The sequence below is a fragment of the Erinaceus europaeus genome, chromosome 7 (assembly GCF_950295315.1).
Source record: "Erinaceus europaeus chromosome 7, mEriEur2.1, whole genome shotgun sequence".
Taxonomy (NCBI): domain Eukaryota; kingdom Metazoa; phylum Chordata; class Mammalia; order Eulipotyphla; family Erinaceidae; genus Erinaceus; species Erinaceus europaeus.
In genome coordinates this window covers 44,449,569-44,470,383 of record NC_080168.1, presented here as the reverse complement: position 1 = coordinate 44,470,383, position 20,815 = coordinate 44,449,569, and the positions used below count along the sequence as shown (strand labels likewise).

Sequence of the window (20,815 nt, the reverse complement as noted above, 5' to 3'; positions counted from 1 at the left end):
TGAGTACTGAATAAATGCCCTGCTGATAATTTTAACCAGAAAACACAGATGATACATAAACTAACCCTTGCTAACCATATCGTTCCTAATTTCAGATGATTACTGTTTATTTAGTCAACTTAGATGGAAAAAGGACTTAGCGAGCCCAGATGCTGTTGAAGGTGGACATCGTACAATCACTAATTCATAAAATCTTTATGTCCTCTTATTTTTTAAAAACATTTTATTTACTTATTGCATAGAGGCGGAGAGAAATTCAGAGGGAGGAAGAAGACAGAGAGGGAGAGAGAAAGAGAGATTCCTGTAGTAATGCTTCACTGTTCGTGAAGCTTGTAGGTGGGGACCAGGCTCTTGAAGCTCGGTCCTTGTGCACTGTAAGTTGTGTGCTCTACCAAGTGTACTACCACCTGGCCCCTACTCTTATTTTTATCTCTGGATAGGAGAGAAAACTGCTATCTGGAAAAATAAAATAAGTTGCCTGAGGTCACTCAGCTAAGAAATGGAAAGGACAGGGAGTTGGGCAGTAGCGCAGTGGGTTAAGAGCATGTAGTGCAGAATACAAAGACCAGCGTGAGGATCCTGGTTCAAGCCCCCTGGTCCCCACCTGCAAGGGAGTTGCTTCACAGGTGGTAAAGCAGGTCTGCAGGTATCTGTCTTTCTCTCTCCCTCTCTGTCTTCCCCTCATCTCTCCATTTCTCTCTTTCTTATCCAACAACGACGGCATCAATAACTACAACAACAATAAAAACGGGCAACAAAAAGGAAATAAAAGGGAAAAAAGTATATACAAAAAAGAAATGGAAAAGACTATACTAATAAATTCTATAGTCTCCTTTTTGAAGTTCAACATGATGAATGAACCAGTGGTACAAAGCTTGTTAAGAGCGGAAACCTGTATGCAAATAAAACTTTATGTAATTCATTACCGAGATGGATCTCATCACCGTCCAGTCTGACCCAAGCACCATGCTAGAATATTTCCCAAGCACATTTCCATGGTCCCTTAGGGTATCAAGGGCAGCCTTCCTCACCTCTGCTATGTCTCAGGAGATTTACAAGTATCGTGGGCTATTAAAAGCAAGGTGTCTACATGAGGCAGTGAGGATTAGCATCAGAAAAGTTTAGGGTGTGTATGAGCAGGAATAGTTTCAGATGGAAAACCTTACAGGAGTGGTTAGAAAAATGGCAGAAGAACTTCAGCAGGTGTATTGGGCAGAGAAGCTCATGTGGTTCCTTCCAAGTGACAGTGGCTCACATTGCATATGGAAGAGAGGCCTTTAGGCTGTGACTTGGCTCTATGATATATACATACATACAGTGTAGACATAAACAATATACATAAATGCAACACAGTACATACACATCACACTAACAGACAACACAAACCTACATATATGATCTTAAGAAACATTGAGAAAAACATCTCTTAGGTATCTTTCCATAAATCCTGTGATCAAAGTCATCCAAATTGTATACTGGGGAGTCAAGAATGTTACAGCATAAATTAAAGGTAAAAGAAAGCCCTACTGTATGTCTACTCTGTATATATGTATATATTGTATGTGTGCTGTGTGAATTGTGCATGTGTGTTTGTGTTGTGTTATATGATTGTATTGTATACATTTATGTTTGTAGAAGCTCTGGTTTGAGTGGATAGTAGGGGACAGAGTCCTATATACTCAGCCTTCTTCACCCAACTCTCAATTCACTGAAGCAACCCCTGCAAAGGCCACCCTCATGTCCCCACATTCAGGGGCCAGCCCTCAGCCCCCCGTTTCTTGCTCTGTCAGCCATCCTGACCACAAATCAGCACATTCTCTTCCTCAAGAAAAGCAAACAAGCAAGCAAGAAAGAAAACAAACAAACAAAATTTCCCTCAGTTTCCAGCAGGCTACTTTCCCAGCCCTGCTATCTTGCTGACTGCTTCTGCTAACTTGCTTCCCCTCCCCATATCATGTTAAATACCACCATTGTCTTCTGTCTACACTATTCCCTCCTCTAGCTCCTTAGCTCTATGCTGATGACTCCTTAATTTGTGTCTGCAGCTTAGATGGCTCCTCTGGACTTGATTCATAAACATAGCCTTGCCCCACTTCTCCACTCAACATGGAATATGTATTGAAAACTATGTTCGTTTTCTTACCCACCCATACCTGTTCCTCGATCTGGGCTTCCATGTTTCTATAATTAGCAACTGACCCCTAGTCACCAAATCCCAGGATTCCTACGTAGATATAATGGGTTTAGACCTCTAAGAGATCCCTCTCTCCACCCTCACTGGTCACATCCATCAGGAACAACATCATAAACCTTCTTGTGGGCCTCTACAGGATCTTACCCTCAATGTAGAACAGCAATGGTAGGGACTGACCCACTCTCCGAAGGGAGGCTGGGTCAGCCTACTCTGCCACTTGAGGAAGACTGGTCATGAAATGAGTGCAGTCTAGAATGTTTCTATCTATGAACATGGAATATGAGCCCAGACCTACAGGGATGCAGAGGTTACACAGGCTCCTGTGCTGAATAAGAATAGGGCCCTAGGTCAGGTTGATGGGGGTTACAGTTAGTGGTATCTATATACTTTTCCCATATTTGAGAGTTACTCTCTGCCTTGATCCAGGTTTACAGTCCTATTCTAAAATCTGACACCATCTTCCCAGACAATACTTTTAGCCTACCTGTATGTTAGCTGTTAAGCTCAGGCAAAAATTAGTAAAGTCATGGGCCCCTTGGAATATACCTAAAATAGACTTCCTAGCTTCTTCTAACATGAAGACCCAAAATCTAATCTGCTATATTCTTAACTTAGGTTCCTGACTACTAAGCACAATTTGTTCTGCTTTATATATTAATGCTTTTCAGCCACCAAGTTGCAGATGCTACCATGATGCCAAACTGACTTCTCTGGGCAATTGACCTCACCAATGAGTCACGGCACCTTACCTCTCAAGAGCCCTGCCACTATAGGGAAAGACAGGCTGGGGTATGATCTGTCATTGCCCATGTCCAGAGGTGAAGCTATTACAGAAACAAGACCTTCCACCTTCTGCACCAAAGATCTATGGTCATACTCCCAGAGGGATAAAGAATAGGGGGGCTTCCAGTGGAGGGGATGGGATGTGAAACTCTGGTGGTGGGAATTGTATGGAATTGTAACCTTCTTATTCCACAAGATTGTAGATCATTATTAAATCACTAATTAAAGAAAATGGCAACTGATTGTTGGAACTTCTCCTGCCATCATGGGAGGGGGGGCTCCTTCTCCTCTCACTCAGTGTTTAATCTATCAGCAGAGGTCAGTGCAGCTCCCCAACTGACAGTCACTCTTTCATTGTCCTCCTCCAACCCCTGCTCACAAACAGCTCTGGCTGGGTTTTATTTAAGTGTCTCCTTACTCATCTCCCTGCTCCCTTCTTGACAATGTATAGCTTATTCACCACACTTCACAATCTAAGTCAGATCTTGTCCCTTTTTTTGCCAAATCCTCCAGTGACTTCTGTTAGCCCTCCCAAGGTTTGTAAGTCTTCCGCGATTCACTTCATACTTCATTTTCTGCCTCTGTGGATGGCTCCTTCTCTCTAGCCCTTCTGGTCTCCTTTCTTATTAATTAACTATAGCCATAGTCACTCTACCTCAGGATCTTTGCACAGCTCTTCCTTTTTAATTATTTATTATTGGATAGAGAAAGAGAGATATTTAGAGGGGAGGGGGAGCTTGAGAGGGAGAGAGACAGATACCCACAGCCCTGCTTTACCACTCGCAAAGCTTTCCTCCTGCAAGTAGGGGCCAAGGACTTGAACCCTGGTCCTTGTACACTGTGAGCACTTAACCTGCCTGCCCAACCCCACAACTGATCCATGAAGAAACCTGAAGAATTCTATCTCAGCTCCTCCAAGCCCCTTTTATATCAATCCCCTTATATGGATTCTTCTTTGGTCACCTTTTTGGCCTTTGGTGTTACCAGTGCTCCACCACTCTGAGCCAAAACTTGCAGACAGAAGAGAGAAAGAAAGAAAAGAGATAGAAGGAGCAAGGGGAAGCTAATTAAACATCCTCCAGTGCAATGGAGGTCAGGCTCAGACTTAGACTACAGGAATGACAAAGCAGGTGCACTATTTAGGTGAGCCATCTTGTTGGTCCTTCACCCCCCTTTTAGCCTGTGTTCTTACCCTGCTTATTCTCTTCTTTAGCGCTGACCAATATCTGACACAGTCCATGTCATTTGTTTACCACTTACCCCATCTTTGAAAGCAAACTCAGGGGGGCAAATGGAAATACCCTGGGTTGAATGCACACTTTACCATGTGCAATGGCCTGGGTTCAAGCTCCCATCTTCACCTAGGGGCGAGCTTCACAAATGGTAAAGCAGTATTGCAGGTGTCTTTCTCCCTCTCTACATCTCCCCATCTTTTTCAATTTCTCTTTGTCCAATCAAATAAAAAAAAGAAGAAGAAAAATTAAAAATGGCCAACAGGAGCTAATTCACCATTCAGCCTCCGAGCCCCAGTGATAAGTCTTATGGAAACTAATGTGTAACAACTAGGACAGAAACTCTGCATGTTTTAATTTTTCTGTATTCATTTTTATGAGAGGTAAAGAGAACAGAGCGCCACTCAGGTCTGGCATCTGAGGCCCAAAAAAAGAGAAGACTGGGGCTCAGTAGCTGATCTTCTGGGAGTCTCTGGCAGGGTGAGGTTCAGATTCTGGTCTCCTAGTACCCAGCCCTGTCCTGTCTCCATACACAGCCCAGTGGTAGAGGGAGGAGGTGTCCTTTGGCAATTAATAGAAGTCCAGGTGAAATTATGAAAGCTGTGCTTCATAAAGTGATCTCGAAAAACTCAAGGCAGAGAGACCAGGCTAGAGGCTGGGTAAGTCCAGAGGAAGGACACGTTCTGGGTGATTTCATGAAAGAAGATTGCTGAATCACTGAAAGCACAGATCATATCGACAATGGTTTTCGGAAACAAACAGAACAATCAAAGGAATTTCAAGGTCGGATGTTTGCTTTATCTTTCTACCTATGATGCCAGTAGTGGGTACACCACAAATATGCACTGCAAGTCACAGACATGAGGAAGACCAGACTGTTCACTGTCACAAATCAGGGTAGTCTAGTGAGTCAGTCTGTCTGAGTGGGATGGGTTAAAACACAGATTTGGAGTCAGAGAAACCCAGATCAGGTCTCAGCTTCCTGATTTAGTAGCCAGGTAAATAAAGACAAAAAACCATTCTCTGAATTTCTCCACTAAGGAAATCTAAGTGAGAGGCAGGTGAGAGGATGAAGGGCAATTATTTATATATGTGCTTACTTAGTTCAATACTCAGCCCATATGAAGCCCTCAATAAATGCCTGTTTTCCACAGGCATCTGTCTTCATTGGAAAGACATGCTCTCTGGCTTTCGGATTTGTAGTGTTGAGTCCTGGGTACTCTTCCCTCCCCTCTGCTCATGGGGGTCTTCACTCTAGAGAGAAGCAAAAACTTGGAGTTGTTTCTCATCTCTAGACTTTGCACTGTTTTTGTGTCCTCTGTGTAGCTGGTAGCTTTCCAACAAGGGCCTGGGCATCAATTTAAATGCATGGCCCACATCAGTTCTGCTTAACAGAGTCACGAGTAACTCAACTCAAGGGCCCAGGTAATGTCACATCTGCTAAAGTGCACATGTTACCACATACAAGGATACAGATTCAAGCCCCCCGGGGGGGGGGGGAGGAGGAAGCTTCATGAGCAGTGAAGCAGTGTGACAAGTATCTCCTCTCTCCCTCTCTTTTGTCTGCCTTCCCTATCAGTTTCTCTCTGTCCTATCAAATAAGAGGGGAAAGAATGACTATTAAGAGATATGGATTCACTGTGCAGGCACCAAGCCCCAGCAATAACTCTAGTTAGTGTTAATAAAAAAAAAAGTGACTTGGAGTCACATGTGAATTAATGGCCAAGGGTGGGCCTGCCTTTACACACTTTCATGTGGTGCAGCTTGCCTCCATTATTTTTTTTCCCTCTAGGGTTATCACTGGGGCACAGTGTCTACACTATGAATCCACTGTTCCTGTTGGCCATTTTTTTCCATTGTTGCTATTGTTGTTCCTGCTGCTATTATCGTTGTTGTTGGATAGAGAGAAATGGAGAGAGGAGGGGAAAAGAAAGATAGACACCTGCAGAACTGCTTCTCTATTTGTGAAGCGACACCCCTTCAAGTGGAGAACCAGGGGCTCAAACCGGGATCATTGAGCGGGTCCTTGTGCTTTGCACCATGTGAGCTCAACCTGGAGCACTACTGCCCAATCCCCTCACCTCCATTTCTGTGCACACCCCCAGTGGCACAGACTGCAGTGACACAACAATCAGAGCCTCATCTCTGGGCTTAGAAGAGGTAGGGGAACCTGGATGTCCCAGCTAGAGAACCCGAAGGAGAGCCATGTTTCCACCCTGTGTTCCTCACCAGAGCAGCCCACAATTTGCCCTTCACAGAACCCTTGGCTGTTCCCATCTGGGACCTGCCAGCTTTGGAGATTAAGGCTCCATGACGGAAGGGAAGTGGGGGCTGGAAGAATTTTGGAGGGAGTCCAGGGCTGCCTGGGCAAGCCAACCCAAATAACTCAGGCAGGCGAAACTTTGCTTAGACCTGAGCTGGCTGTCTAGACGGTCGTGACTGTACACAGGTATGACCTTGCACTTCATTTGGCCTGGACTGAATTGGTTTAAAGGGGTCTGTCAGCGGGTGTCTCAGTTTGGATTCCCTGACACATGGATTCAGCAAGAAGGATTTCAACGCAATTCCTTGGGAAGTGATGCTAGAGTGTACTGGCAGAGAAACAGAGGGGTGAACTAGAGAAGGGAGGCTGCTGATACAGAGAGGGAGCCTTCTGAAGCTATTACTGACACCACTGTGGACAACTAAACTCACACCTTCTGGCAGCTGCTGGCATTCCCAGCTGAGAAGTCACAGCCCCACAAAAGGAGGAAGAAGCTGGTGTATCCCCCCCGCCACCCCCAGCTCCCTTCTGTACCGAGTTGAGGACACACTTGGCCTATCAGGAACACAGAATGGGCTGCATTTGTAGGCCGAGTCACAAACGTGGCTCAGGGAAACAGCCTTCATCTCACGGAGGGTGATGTCTAGGAATGGTGGGCAGGCTTGACTAATGTCTGCAGCCAGCAAGTCAAAACACAGAGCTCCCTAAATCTAGAGTGTTGAACCCAACCCCATCTTTAGATGGTTGGATGATGGTCACAGAGATAGAGAAGTAAAGAATACTGGCAGATCATTTCTACCTCTGCCAGGAATCTGTTCCAAATAATAACTGACTATTGAATGCGTATGGTGTGCCAAGCACTTCAATTATGACGTTTCATTTTCATAACAACACTAATAGGTGAGAATGATTACTATGATTCTCTTAATGGATGGGCAAATAAAGAGAAACTAAGAGTCCAGACACCTGCCCAGGACCACATCATCAAAGAGGAGAGGGCCAAAGCTCAGGAGTTCACAGTCTGATGTGGCCTGACGTCAGAGCTCCTTGAGGCCCAGAGCAGCAGTTCCGCTCTCAGGACTCTGTTAACAAGCCTGCTGGGTCCTCCTATTGAGAATGGGTTTGCCCATTTTCACCTTCCTCCTTGTAGTCTGGGGGCAAGATGAGAGAGATGTCTTTGGCCTTTATCAAGTTGCTAAGCACTGCTTCCCCATCCAGATTTTCTGGGATGCTCTGGGTACCTGGTGAAGCTGGGGTGATATTCCAGGTGGCATACCCAACTGACGTTCAGGGTAATGAAGTGACTGGGTCATCCTCACTCTCAGCCACTGAAAGGCAATGGGGTGAAATGAATAAGACATGGGCTGTCCAGAGTGAGTCGCCTGTTAAGACTCCCTCTTCCAGACCAGCATGGAAGGTGTCCTGCCCCTCTCCTGACATCCTGTAACTCTCTATCGTTCATTCCCGACTACCTACAAAGCTTACCTTATCTTTTGTCTCATTCCTTCAAGTCTAGAAATATACTAAAACATTTCTGATAAATCTATTATCTCTAAAATGCTAGTAGCCTCTAAGGGTGGAAAGCCCTACTTTGCATAGGAATTTCTATTTTAACAAAGAACTTCCAGATATTCAATGTATAGTTCAGCAGAATAATAAAAATAATAACTAATAATTACTTCAGTGCTATTAAATACCAGGCACTATTTTAAATGCTTTCTGAGTTTAAGCCTCCCATAGATACTATGAGACTAACTGTTAGAACAGACTCTTGAATGCCTAGCAAACACATCCCCAACAACCTGTCACCCTGTCTAAAAACCTTAGAACCCGGGAGTCAGGCAGTAGCACAGTGGGTTAAGCACACATGGCTCAAAGCGCAGGGATTGGAGTAAAGATCCTGGTTCGAGCCCCTGGCTCCCCACCTGCAGGGGAGTCGCTTCACAGGCTGTGAAGCATGTCTGCAGGTGTCTATCTTTCTCTCCCCCCTCTGTCTTCCTCTCCTCTCTCCATTTCTCTCTATCCTATCTAACAATGATGACATCGACAACAATAAAAATAAGGCAACACAAGGGAATAAGTAAATCTTAATAAAAAAAAACTTAAAAAAAAACCACCAAAAAAACCTTAGAACCTGGTGATGCTTCACTCAAGGAGTATCTCCAGAGTGCCTGACGCATTGCAAGTGTGTGTGTTGCTCAAGAGTAGTAGACCCTAAGTCCAGGTTTTGAGTGGAGGTAGCTCATGTTGAAGGGAGGGCCAGGAAAGGCTGGGAGGGGTCAGAATTATTCAGGGTTGGGACAGAAGCTATACAGGGATGTATTACCAGTCCAGCTAACATGATGGACCACTGGAGGTTAGCCCCACAGGGGAACTCTGGGGAATGGTGGGGAATGTGCTTTAATATTCCTCAGCCCAGGAGTGGTAAATACTCATTAGTCATTAGTACTTGGTAGTGCATGAGGGGGGAGTGCTCCCATGAAGCATGAATTCCTCCTTCATCTGTCTGTTAAAGAAGCAGAGGGGCTTTGGAGAAACCCCTCTGGTAAATAGATGAAGATACTGGCAAAAGGAGTTGGCTAGAGTGTACCAGAGGATCTCTGATGGACAGACACCATCAGCATCTGGTATAACAAATATTACTGAGTGAATGAATGATATGATGGCAGTGGTAGGAGATGGCAATACTATGATTTTTTATTGACTGACAAGGCTTTCAGGTTTTCTTGCAGTCCTCACAATTTTCCATCAAAGACAGCAATGACACAAATCATCAAGGGTATCTGAGATTGTCAGCAGCGAGAGGAGTATTGGGCCAGCATCCCAGGAAAATGGACAGAGCCCTGGCTTCAGATTGGTCCACCTTCACATGACATTTTCTATCATATGTCTGAAGCTTTCATCACAGAAAGGCAAGGCCCCTGCAGTAGCTACCAGGAAAACTAAAGGTCTCAGAGGGCAGATGTCATCCATTTTTCACTTTCTTCCTAGTGAACTCACCCATAATTCTCCATAATTCTACCCTTGGCAACAGGAGTAGAGACTACGTGCAGCACATGTTTGGACTAAATTCTCTGCTGATTTCTCTTGATTAATAGGTAAAATCCCAGCCAATGCATGTCTTACCCTTGCCCCACCAATTTCTGTCTTGGACTAAGTGTTCAATATTTTTTTCAACTGAAATTTTTGTTATTTTAAGCCTCATAAAAATGATTCAAGTTTCTATAGTCTTGTACAAGATTCAATGGTGTTTTTTTTTCTGTTTCTAGATGTCATGTTTCTGAATGAACACAGCTCTACGTCCCAAGAACCATTAGATCTCATTGTTCCTAAACAGATTTCTCATATTAATTATTTCACAATATGTCAAATGAGAACATGCAGCCTCAGACCCATGAGCAACACATGTGATGAGGACTCTTGTCAAGTACAAGAAACATCTGGGATACAATTTCTAGAAAAACCTACCTTCCCTGAGATAAGCACCATTTTTATTTCTACTGTCTTCTTCCCCTCTACTTTATTAACTCCTTTTCCTCCTCCCTCTTTTCCTTTCTTTAGTTTTCACATAGAACGTGGTGTGTGTGTCCTAATACTCCTCAAATTCCAAGTTCATACCTCAGAAAAAAACTGATAAGTTGAAGGACTGGGCAGTGTGGCACATAGCATACATGTTACCATGCACAAGGAACTGGGTTCAAACCCCCAGCCCCATCTGCAGGAAGAAGATACACAGGTGGTAGCTTGAAGGTGTCTCCTTTGCTTCTTCTCTCTTTTCCCCTCTCAGATTCTCTGTCTTATCTAATAAAACAAACAAATAAATAAATAGAAAAATAAGTCTAAGAATCTGTTTGCATAAAGAGTCTAAGAAGACATCGATAACTTTGCAAAAACATGATCAAGTTCTGAGTGTTTTTGATAGGTGATTATCTACCAGGGGCTAGTAATCATTTTATTAACTGAAAACAATGACTGCTACCTGGCTACTACCTGGATACTTTGAGGTCCTGATGCTTGGAAACCAGCAAGCAAAAGAGGAGCTTACTGAATTGGCCAGGTTGGCTGACCTTGACTATCAAAAGGGATACTGAGTTACTGTTATACACTGAGGACGAGAAGCAGTATGTATTAAATGCAGGCAATGTTCGGGACATTTCCTAAGGTTATCATGCCTTCTTTCAAAAAAAAAAAAAAAATAGAAAACTAGAGCTCAGTTGATGACAAGACTGATAGCAGAATTAAGACTTTGGAGATTCAACCAGACCAAGAATTATGACCAACTGAAATGCTTACTGGAAAGGATAACAGAAGAAAAGATAAATGTCAGCTATGATAATATGGCCAGTTGAAGAAATGCTAACTATAATGATTATGAGCATTTCTCCCTTTTTCACATATATTTTTATGTATCTATTTGCATATGTGTATACATGTGTGTATTCTTTTTCTTTTCTTTACCTTCTATCCTAATGATTTACTATATAATGTTATGTGATCAAAGCAGTATGTTTTAAAATTTAGCATTTAAGTTATAGGATATTCAAGGGAAGATGATTAAACTAGAAACAAATGTGACTTTAATCCAAAGATGAATAAAACACAATCTTGGAGAGACTAATTCTGCTTTCATTTGCATAAAGTATAGTGGCACCATATAAGGAGAAAGAATGATTTTCCCATTGCCTTTATTTGGAAATTAATTACAAAAGTCAACAAGGATTTCACTATTCTGCACTGTCCCACTGTCAAATTTATTTAACTAGACTTTCTCAATGCTTTCAATATGCCCTTCTTTGGCCAAAGAAGGGACATGTTCAAGATTCTGAAAGTGGGGCTGGGCAGTGTTGCACCAGAAAGAGCACACATATTACTATGTGAAGGTCCTGGGTTCTAACCCCCAGACCCCCACCTCTAGGTGAGAAGTTTCGCATGTGGGGAAACAGTGCTGCAGGTCTCTCCTTTTCTCTCTCCTTCTTTATCTCCCTTTCCCCTCTCATTTTCTCTCTGTCCTACCAAATAAACAAATACTTAAAAAAAAAATCTTGAAAGTGGAAGTAAGTCAGTGGTCATTACTCTTAGCAGATGTTGACCATGATTTGAGATAAGATCCCAGCAAGTCCTTGCTTGTCTTCACTCTACCTTGCTCTGCTTTCTGCTTCTATTCCTAATTGCTAACCTGCTGACTTAGCCCTAGCTCTAGGCTCAGGTATAAGTTGTTTTTTTTTTTTTTTTTTTTAGGCTTTTAAAAATTTATTTATTTCCTTTTGTTGCCCTTGTTGTTTTATTGTTGTTGTTATTGATGACATTGTTGTTGGATAGAACAGAGAGAAAATGAGAGAGGAGGGTGATTCAGAGAGAGGGAGAGAAAAATAGACACTGTAGACCTGCTTCACTGCCTGTGAAGTGACTCCCATGCAGGTGGGAAACCTGGGACTCAAACTGGGATCCTTACACCAGTCCTTGGACTTTATGCCACCTGCGCTTAAACCACTGTGCAACCACCCAACTTCCCTTTTCAAAATTTTTATTTATAAAAAGGAAACATTAACAAAAAACATAGGATAAGAGGGGTACAACTCCATACAATTCCCACCACCAGAACTCCGTATTCCACCCCCTCCCCTGATATCTTTCTTATTCTTTTTTTAATGTGTTTTATTTATTTATTTATTTAAGAAAGGAGACATTAACAAAACCGTAGGATAGGAGAGGTACAACTCTACACAATTCCCACCACCCAATCTCCATATCCCATCCCCTCCCCTGATAGTTTTCCCATTCTCTATCCCTCTGGGAGTATGGATCCAGGGTCCTTGTGGATTGCAGAAGGTAGAAGGTCTGGCTTCTGTAATTGCTTCCCCCCTGAACATGGGCATTGACTGGTCCATCCATACTCCTAGCCTGCCTCTTTATTTACCTAGTAGTGTGGGTCTCTGGGGAAACAGGGCTCTAGGACACATTGGTGGGGTCGTCTGTCCAGGGAAGTCTGGTAAGCATCATGCTGGCATCCGGAACCTGGTGGCTGAAAAGAGAGTTAACATACAAAGCCAGACAAATTGTTGAACAATCATGGACCTAAAAGCTGGAATAGTGCAGATGAAGTGTTGGGGGGTACTCACTGCAGACTCTTGTGTACTTCTCCTTTCAGGTCTATATATTGCCCTGGTTTATGGACATGTGTGAACATATGCTCTATCTCAGGAGAACTGGTCTATATCTAGGTTTGGGGAGTGGACCACCTGGAATGGAATTAGAGAATACTATGAAATGAAAGTTCTCACCCGAGTGATGAAGCTGAAGAGTTGTCATTCCACACCTGAAGTCTCTGAACACAGTCTGAAGTGAAGCATGCTGGGGTGGCACTCATTGCATTGATTAGGTTGCAATCGGTGTGTACAATATTATTTGATATGAATTGAGAGAAGCATGCAGGAAAGTGAGCCCCACCCTAGGGTTCCAGGACTGGGGGAAATATAGGCTCTATTGTGGAAATGTGAGGTTCCTGCTGTCTTAGGGTTCAAGAAGACAATGAAGAGTTACAGTTATCATCACATTATTTGGTGATAGGGTTAACTCTGAAAAGTCCCTTTGTTAGGGTTTGCTGTATAATACACAAATCTTGTATATAGCTGTGCCACCGGTTGCTTCTATTCTACCTGGTCTAGACAGCTTTCTTATTCTTTATCCCTCTGGGAGTATGAGCCCAGGGCCATTATGGGATACAGAAGGAGGAAGGTCTGGCTTCTGTAATTGCTTCCATGCTGAACATGGGCGTTGACAAGTCGATTCACACTCCCAGCCTGTCTCTCTCTTTCCCTAGTAGGGTGGGGTTCTGGGGAAGTGGGGCTCCAGGACAGACTGGTGGAGTCTTCTGTCCAGGGAAGTCTTGTTGGCATCATGTTAACATCTGGAACCCAGTGGTTAAAAAAGAGTTAATAGAGCCAAACAAATTATTGACTAATCATGAACCCAAAGTCTGGAATAGTTCATAAGAAGAGTTGGGGGTGGGTTCTATTTTGTAGATAGTTAGTAGTCCTATTTTAGTTATATTCCAAAGATCTGATGACTATATTAGTGTTTTTTTTCCTGAGGCTCAGATATTTTGTTGTACAAAGAATGAACTTCTGTGGAGTCTGAGAGAGTCTCTGTTATCCATTGAAAATTCTGGATGTATTTGTATTCTCTTAGTTCCTCTCCTGGTTGAGTTCATTCACTTCCATTTTTGCTCCAGAAGGGTCCCTCAGTGGCTCTTGCTTTAATCTTCTTATTCCTCTTGTCATTCCTTCAGTTTCTAAACCTCCCTAATACTTCTGAAAAGTCAAATCCCCATAATAAACCCCATCCCCATAATACTCATTTTTGTGCTTTATCTTTGATTGAACCCTGACTGAAGCAACCTGTAATCCAGATGGCACTACAAAAAGACATCTAATTCTGTCAAGACAATCACATCTCAATACAGAGAGAAACAAGTGAGTGTCCCAGGTTAACAAAATCCCAGGGATTACTGGTCATTATAAGAGTGCAAGAAAAGAGTGGCACTGATAAGACTTCTCAAGCTAAATCACCCACATTAACATATTTCAGTCCTGATCTTGTTGCAAGTTCTTTGCCTAGAGCTGTTTTTCCAACCCCTGGTGTACCAATGAGCAGGAGTCTGGCAAGATGGCTTTTCCCAAGAGCATGCCAAAAGATGCACAGATGATGGCATAAATCCTGAAGGATATGGGGATTACAGAATATGAACCAAGAGTTGTAAATCAGATGTTGGAATTGTGACCACTATTTTAGATGATGCAAAAATTTTTTCAAGTCCTGCTAAGAAAAGTACTGCTGATGCAGAGAATGTGCAATAGCAAGTCAGTGTTGTGCAAGTCAGTATTTTACTTCTCCTCCCCAAAGAGATTTTTTACTGGATATTTCAAAGCCAGACCTACCACCTTCTACACCCCATAATGACCCTGTGTCCATATTCCCAGAGGTTAAAGCCATCAGGGGAGGAGATGGAATACAGAGTTCTGGTGGTAGGAACTGTGTGGAATTGTACCCTCTTATCCTATGGTCTTGTGTTTCCATTTTATAAATAAAAATATTTAAAAAATAATAATAAAGACAAGGGTATTATAAATGCATATATATAAAAAGGAAATATATAAATATATATAAAAATATAAATATATATATAAAAGGAAATCAAAGCCCTTTGCCATTGATCAAGCCATATTCAGGCCCTCAGTTACCACCTGACAGATATCGCTTGCCTGCTCCAAACTATAATATTAAATCTTTACAAAAAAAAAGGCATTTACTTCTGCCAGAAGAATAACAGTTCTAAGATTTAGTGCTGGTTCAGTTATTAGCAGTTACTATCCCTACACTTGGCACACCAACGCCACGAACCATGTCTGTTTCAATTAAAGCAGGGACTCCAATGTCCGTTATGGGGCAAAGGTTTACAGTGCAGATGCCCACTGCATAGGCCTCAGCTGTAAAAGCGTCAAGTCCTACAAAATCAGCATTTCAGAATGTTCTTATTAATCCATCATTAACTGGATCCAAAAACATTCTTATTACAACAAATATGGTGTCATCACAAAATGCTGCCAATGAACCATCCAATGCCTTGAAATGAAAGTGTGAAGATATTGATGACTACAATAATATGTAATCTAGCCTTGATGCATGTAACATGTATGTTTGGCCTTCATTATATTGATTGAACGTGCAGGGTGAATGTTTTCAAGTTCTGTCTAGAAAACTTGGAATGGCATTTAGCAAGTAAATATAGTTACTATGCTGTTAGATTTTTGATTAATGTAAAAAATAAAGTCTTCATGCATCAGTTAAAAAAAAAAAAAAGAGTGGCACTGAATTTATGGTGAAAAGGGTAGCCAAGAACAGTTTTGGATCCTTAAAGCTCTTCACTTAAAAAATAAAAAGGATCAATTCTTAGTTTCACTGAAGTTTTCCATTACTGTCTATCTCCCACTTTCCACTAGCTATTATTGAGGTATTAAAATAAGCTAATCACATCCAGCTTATGCTAGGCAGAGACATGATTTGATGGTTAAACTGTGAGCTTCAAAGCCAGGCATCCTGGAATTGTACCCAAAGGAAACACATTAATGAAAGAGGAATTCAGGATCCCCTGAATCTGAAGATTTTCTACATCCATTCTGAATGCAGCCCTGCCAGTATTTGGAGATGCTACTCATATTTGACCTTGCTCTAATTTGCAGTAGCTTTGTAGTCAATTCCTGAGCTGTGCATACTTCTGTTATTTCTGGACTCCTTTCAATTCCGTCATAAAGTGCTGTCAACCTTTTTGTAGCATGTTTTGCTGATCACTATCAAACAACATGCATTTTCTATGATAGAAATAAAAAGCCAATGTTCATAACAATAATTTGTTTTTAGGTTTTCAGGTGTTCTATCGTCATACTGACCAATTACTGTAAGGTTACAGGATAAAAATACTATATGAGTGACACTGGGGATCTATTTTATTGTTCTGGCTTTTAACATGAGGAAATGGAAATAGAAATTCTATGTATAGCTGGAAACAGTCTTTAGCATATGGCATATAAATTTACTGCTGAGGCTTAAATTATTCCTGTAATTGGTTTCATATTTGAAGACAGATATGGAGGTCAAGGGGCAATTAATTATTAGTAATTTGTCTGAACTAAAAACTGGTATCATATGGTCTACAACTGATTGCTTTACCACCTGGTATCACACATACATTCCCCTTATGAGAACCCTGGCTTACAGAACAAACTGTCATTCTTTTTTTTTTTTTTTTTTGTCTCCAGGGTTATCACTGAGGCTCGGTGCCTATATCACGAATCTACTACTCCCGGCAGCCATCTTTCTCTATTGTTGTTGCTGCTGCTGTCATTACTGTTGTTGTTGCTACTGCTGTCAATTTTGGACAGGACAGAGAGAAACTGAGAGAGGAGAGGAAGATGCCTGAAGACCAGCTTCACTACTTGTGGGGAGGTAGGGGCTCAAACCTGGATCCTTGTGCCAGCTGAGAAGCTGTCATTCTTTAAGGTGGCTTCTGAGGCAGGTGGGCTGGGAAAGGGAGGCAGGCAGATACACGTGCACACTCTGTAAGTGTGTTTATGATTTCTCTCGTTCATCTATTATATGATTTGATTGCAGGCTATAGAAATAAACTTTGTCAAAGCAAAAGAGAAATTTAGAAGACCAAGGAGAAGTAGCTCAGAGAACAGGAGGTAAATCTCCTGTTGTTGGACAAAGAGAGCAGTTGTCAATAAGGAGACTCTTCATTGCTGTCCCCTTGGTTGAACTCCACTCAACTCCAGTCTCCTGAGTCTAATTGAGAGTCTCAATTAGAGTCTAATACTCTAATTGAGAAATGGGGTTGTTGGGGCTGTTGGCTGGTCCTACTTGAGTTCTAGCACTATGGTCATCTTGACCATGAGACTTGATGACTATGCTCGATGGGAAAAGGATAGTTTCCCAAAATAAAACAGAGTGTTCTGACTAGGTGTTGAGGTCACTGTGTCGTGAAAATACTGATGGTCTCAGTCCTGGACACTTTCTTATTTTTTGTTTTTGTTTTCTAATGCTTTCTTTTTAAATTTATTTATTTATTTTGTATAGAGACAGAAATCAAGAGGGAATGAGGAGGAGGGAAAGAGAAGTAGAGAGAGAGACCTACTTCAGTGATTATGAAGCTTTCTCCCTGCAGGTGGGGATCAGGAGCTTGAACCTGTAATGTGTGCACTCAATCAGGTGCATCACCACACAGTCCCCTGGATACTTCCTCTAGAGGTAATGTGAATGTGTCCAGAGCAAACACACACACACGATTTCTGTGTTATTTTTCCATTTCTTTTTTCCTTACTCAGCATCCCTGAGTTTTAGGGATTATCTGGGCCCAGATGGTATTTGCACTTCCAAGAACCACAGTCATCAAAGAAAGTTATGAAAAGAAAGTCAAATGACAATTGGGACAAATTTTTCCAGACATCTCTCTCTGTTTAGATTTCTGTTCCAAGGAGTCTACATTTTCTAAGGCTATTGAATTTCTTTGCTACTCAACAACTGTTCAAATCTCAAACTCACATCCCTTCTTTGCAGTCAAATGCAACTTTTGGCTTAAATCTGGGACCCCACTGATATAGTTCCTCATATCTGGAATAGCCTCAGAGGCAAACCTATGAGTCACTTTTCTGGGTCTTTTCAAATCTCCAGAGGTTTTACTTCCAGAAACTTCCAACAATGCCCCTGGGATGTGTATGTCTAAACATCAAGTTAAGTGAATGCTTGTGGAAGCATTGGTATATAGATTTACTTCTCTGCATGAGTCCTGTCTCCTGTTTTAGGTTACAAGAGTCCCAAAGAGTAGGGTCACATCTGGTTTGTCCTTCTGCCTCTCCCCATGGTGTCTAGCAGAGTACACATTCAGTCAGTGTGTGAGTAACTAGTGTGTAGGAATAATATGATGAAATATAACAGGTTAGGGGCCAGAAAACCAGGTTCTAGTCCCAGTCTTAGAATTCACTGACAGAGTGGCTACGGAAAAACCATCTGGTCTCCCCACACCTCAGTCATTGGGTGACCATGATGCATCCCAAACTTATGACAGATTTGTGTCATGTTAAAATAAAATAGCTTATATGTGAAACTGATTTATAATCTCAGTGACAGGGCAGAGAGCACATGCAGCAAAACATGCACCTTGCCATGCACAGCGCTGTGGGTTCGAGTCCCAGCACCACATAGAAGCACCATGGGCATGATGGCAGAGGAGGATCTAGTGGGAGTTATATTGTTATGTGGGAATGCTATACATGTACAAACTATTGTATTTTACTGTCAACTGTAAACCATTAATCCCCCAATAAAAAAATTTTTTTTTAAAAAGCACCATGGGCTGCACCATGGAATCTCCATGGACAGTGAAACAGCACTGTGGTATCTCTTCTTTCTATCGCTTCCTATCTAAAAACAAAAGAATGAAAAAAAAAGTAATATATCCCGGAGAGATCACTCAGTGGCAGTACTGCATATTCAGATAGCCCTGATGCCTCACTGACATTAATAATTTAAGTATCAGACACACCATATTGCTATTGAGTCACCCTCGCATGCCAGAGACACTACAATGTCTGACAAATGTATGTCAGTTCTGCCAGCCAAACCATGCTGGCACTTCTGTGAGGTGTCTTATGTTTATGTTTTTTGTGTGTGAGGGAAACAGTTAAGCTAGGAGGCCCTGCAGTTTTATTTCCAGCACAGCAGTAAGAAACATGACAAACAAGGGCTCCTGAATGTCCTAGTGATGACATAATTTATCAGAGGGCACTGGGGAGTCAGGCGCTTCCTTTCTCAGCGGTACTTCCTAGTAGTGTCTCTTTTTTCATCTGTCCCACCACAAAGACACTTGTTCACACTTGGCCTGCTTCCTTCCTGGATCTCTGCCACCTTCTTGCTGCCTGCCTGCCTCTCTATCTTCCTCCCAGCCTATTCTGGATGGCCTGCAGTGCCAAATGGTGCCACTTCATCATTCAACTTGGGGTGGTTGCTGGGGTCTGTACCTCTGCCTTTTCTATTTGGGGGAATAGAAACCTTAAATATCAATTTCATCTTTATTCTGTCATCATTGGAGTTTCACTACTCCAGACAGACTTTTTCAGATAAAAGAAAGAGAGAGAGAGAGAGAGAGAAGGAAATGCATTACAGCACTGAAGCTCTCCACAGCTTTAGTAGGTATGGGGCTGGGTTCAAACTTGGGTTGCATGCAAGTAAAGCAGATACCCTCTCAGGTGAACTCTCTCCCCATCCCCACCCTCATTCTTTCCACCCTCCTCCCAATCATTCTCCCTTTTGTTTCCATTCAATCATTCACCCTCAATTTGGGATTTTGTTTGATTTTTCCTCCTAAGGTTTCCTGCTACAAGCAGAAGCTCCACGTGTCTCCTCTATGTCTTGTCCTGCCTCCTCTCCTTCTTTGTGTTGTGTCTAACTTATTTCTCTCTGGCAGAAAAACAGCAGTTTCAAACCAAACTCTCAGCACTGAAAGGTGATTCTGACGTCTTGGCAGGAAGTCTTCAGAGATCAACATGAAAAGACATTCCTATCTGCAAACATTTGCTGCTGAACCCCGTCATTTAATCATATACCCCTAGTGCTGAGTGTTCTGATCTCCTGGTTAAGAGAGAGAGAGAGAAGAAAAGAAAGAAAAACTATGCAGGAGTTTTGCTCCCAGCTTTTCTTCTTCTAAACCTGGATCAAATTCCTTTCTTTCTGAACATCTGGTCTCCTCATTTAAGTTGGCCAAGCACAGCTTGACAATGCTCCCCCACTGTGATGGCTCAGAGGGAAGAAAAGGAGATCTGAAATTAGCCTGATACAGTCTCAGACTTCCATTACATGCTACTTAAGGTGAAACAAACCATCAAAGTGATATATATATATATATGGGAAATAGGCACTGCAAAACTATTTGAAACTCCAGGCAAGGAAGCAATGGATCAAGAATAAATAGTTCTGGTGCTTGGGGGAGATGTGATGGGAAATTCTCCCTCACTGTGCCTTACTTCAAACTAATAAGGGCCACAGCATTTATGTTATTCTTTACAGTTAATAGGGAGTTTTTTACAAATGGGAGGACATCACATTGTAGCGTAATATTAACTTATAGTTGTCTTTTTCTATGACCCAAATCCTTTTAGGCTGGATTGCTCAGTTCATCCTCTCCTCAGTTTTTAGAAGATGGATAAAGCAGGGATTTAATCAATCATTCAGGTTCTTAATTCATGATTATCAGATGCCTGGGTCTTAGAGACAAGTGTTGGGTGAACAGACTGATGTAGCGGATGACACTAAGCTTCTGTTCTGACAGGAGGAAAAGGCAAGAAGCAAAGGGGAACATAAAAATATCACATCAGATAGGATAAATTCGGGACAAAAACCAAACCATGTAAGGAAAATGTAGAGTCAAAGCAAAGGGTATACTATTTTCCTAAGGGTGGTCTAGGATGACCAGAGACCTAAGGAATGGGGGAGAAGGGTACAAGACAAGCTGACTTCCAGGGAAGAGGCTTCCCAGGGAGCAGAGGGAACTTTTAAGGTAGGAATGTGCTTAGCTCACCAGCCAAGCTGGAGGCTGGTGTGGCTGAAACAGAATGAGCAAAGCTGACAGAGAGAAATAGGAAATGAGATTGTTGCTGAGGACTTATTCTGATGCAGTCTCCGCCCCCAGGTTTTTCTATGCCCCGCTAAATCCTAGAGTGCCCCCTTTCAACCAATCCTGGCTCCGCCCCCAGGTTTTCCTATGCCTCGCTAAATCCTAGAGTGCCCCCTTTC

General features: G+C 42.3%; 1 pseudogene; it reads left to right on the top strand.

The window, feature by feature from the left end:
* The first annotated feature begins 13,588 nt into the window (after positions 1-13,588).
* LOC103126222 (transcription initiation factor TFIID subunit 9-like) lies at positions 13,589-15,497 on the top strand (annotated as a pseudogene).
* The last annotated feature ends 5,318 nt before the right edge of the window (positions 15,498-20,815 follow it).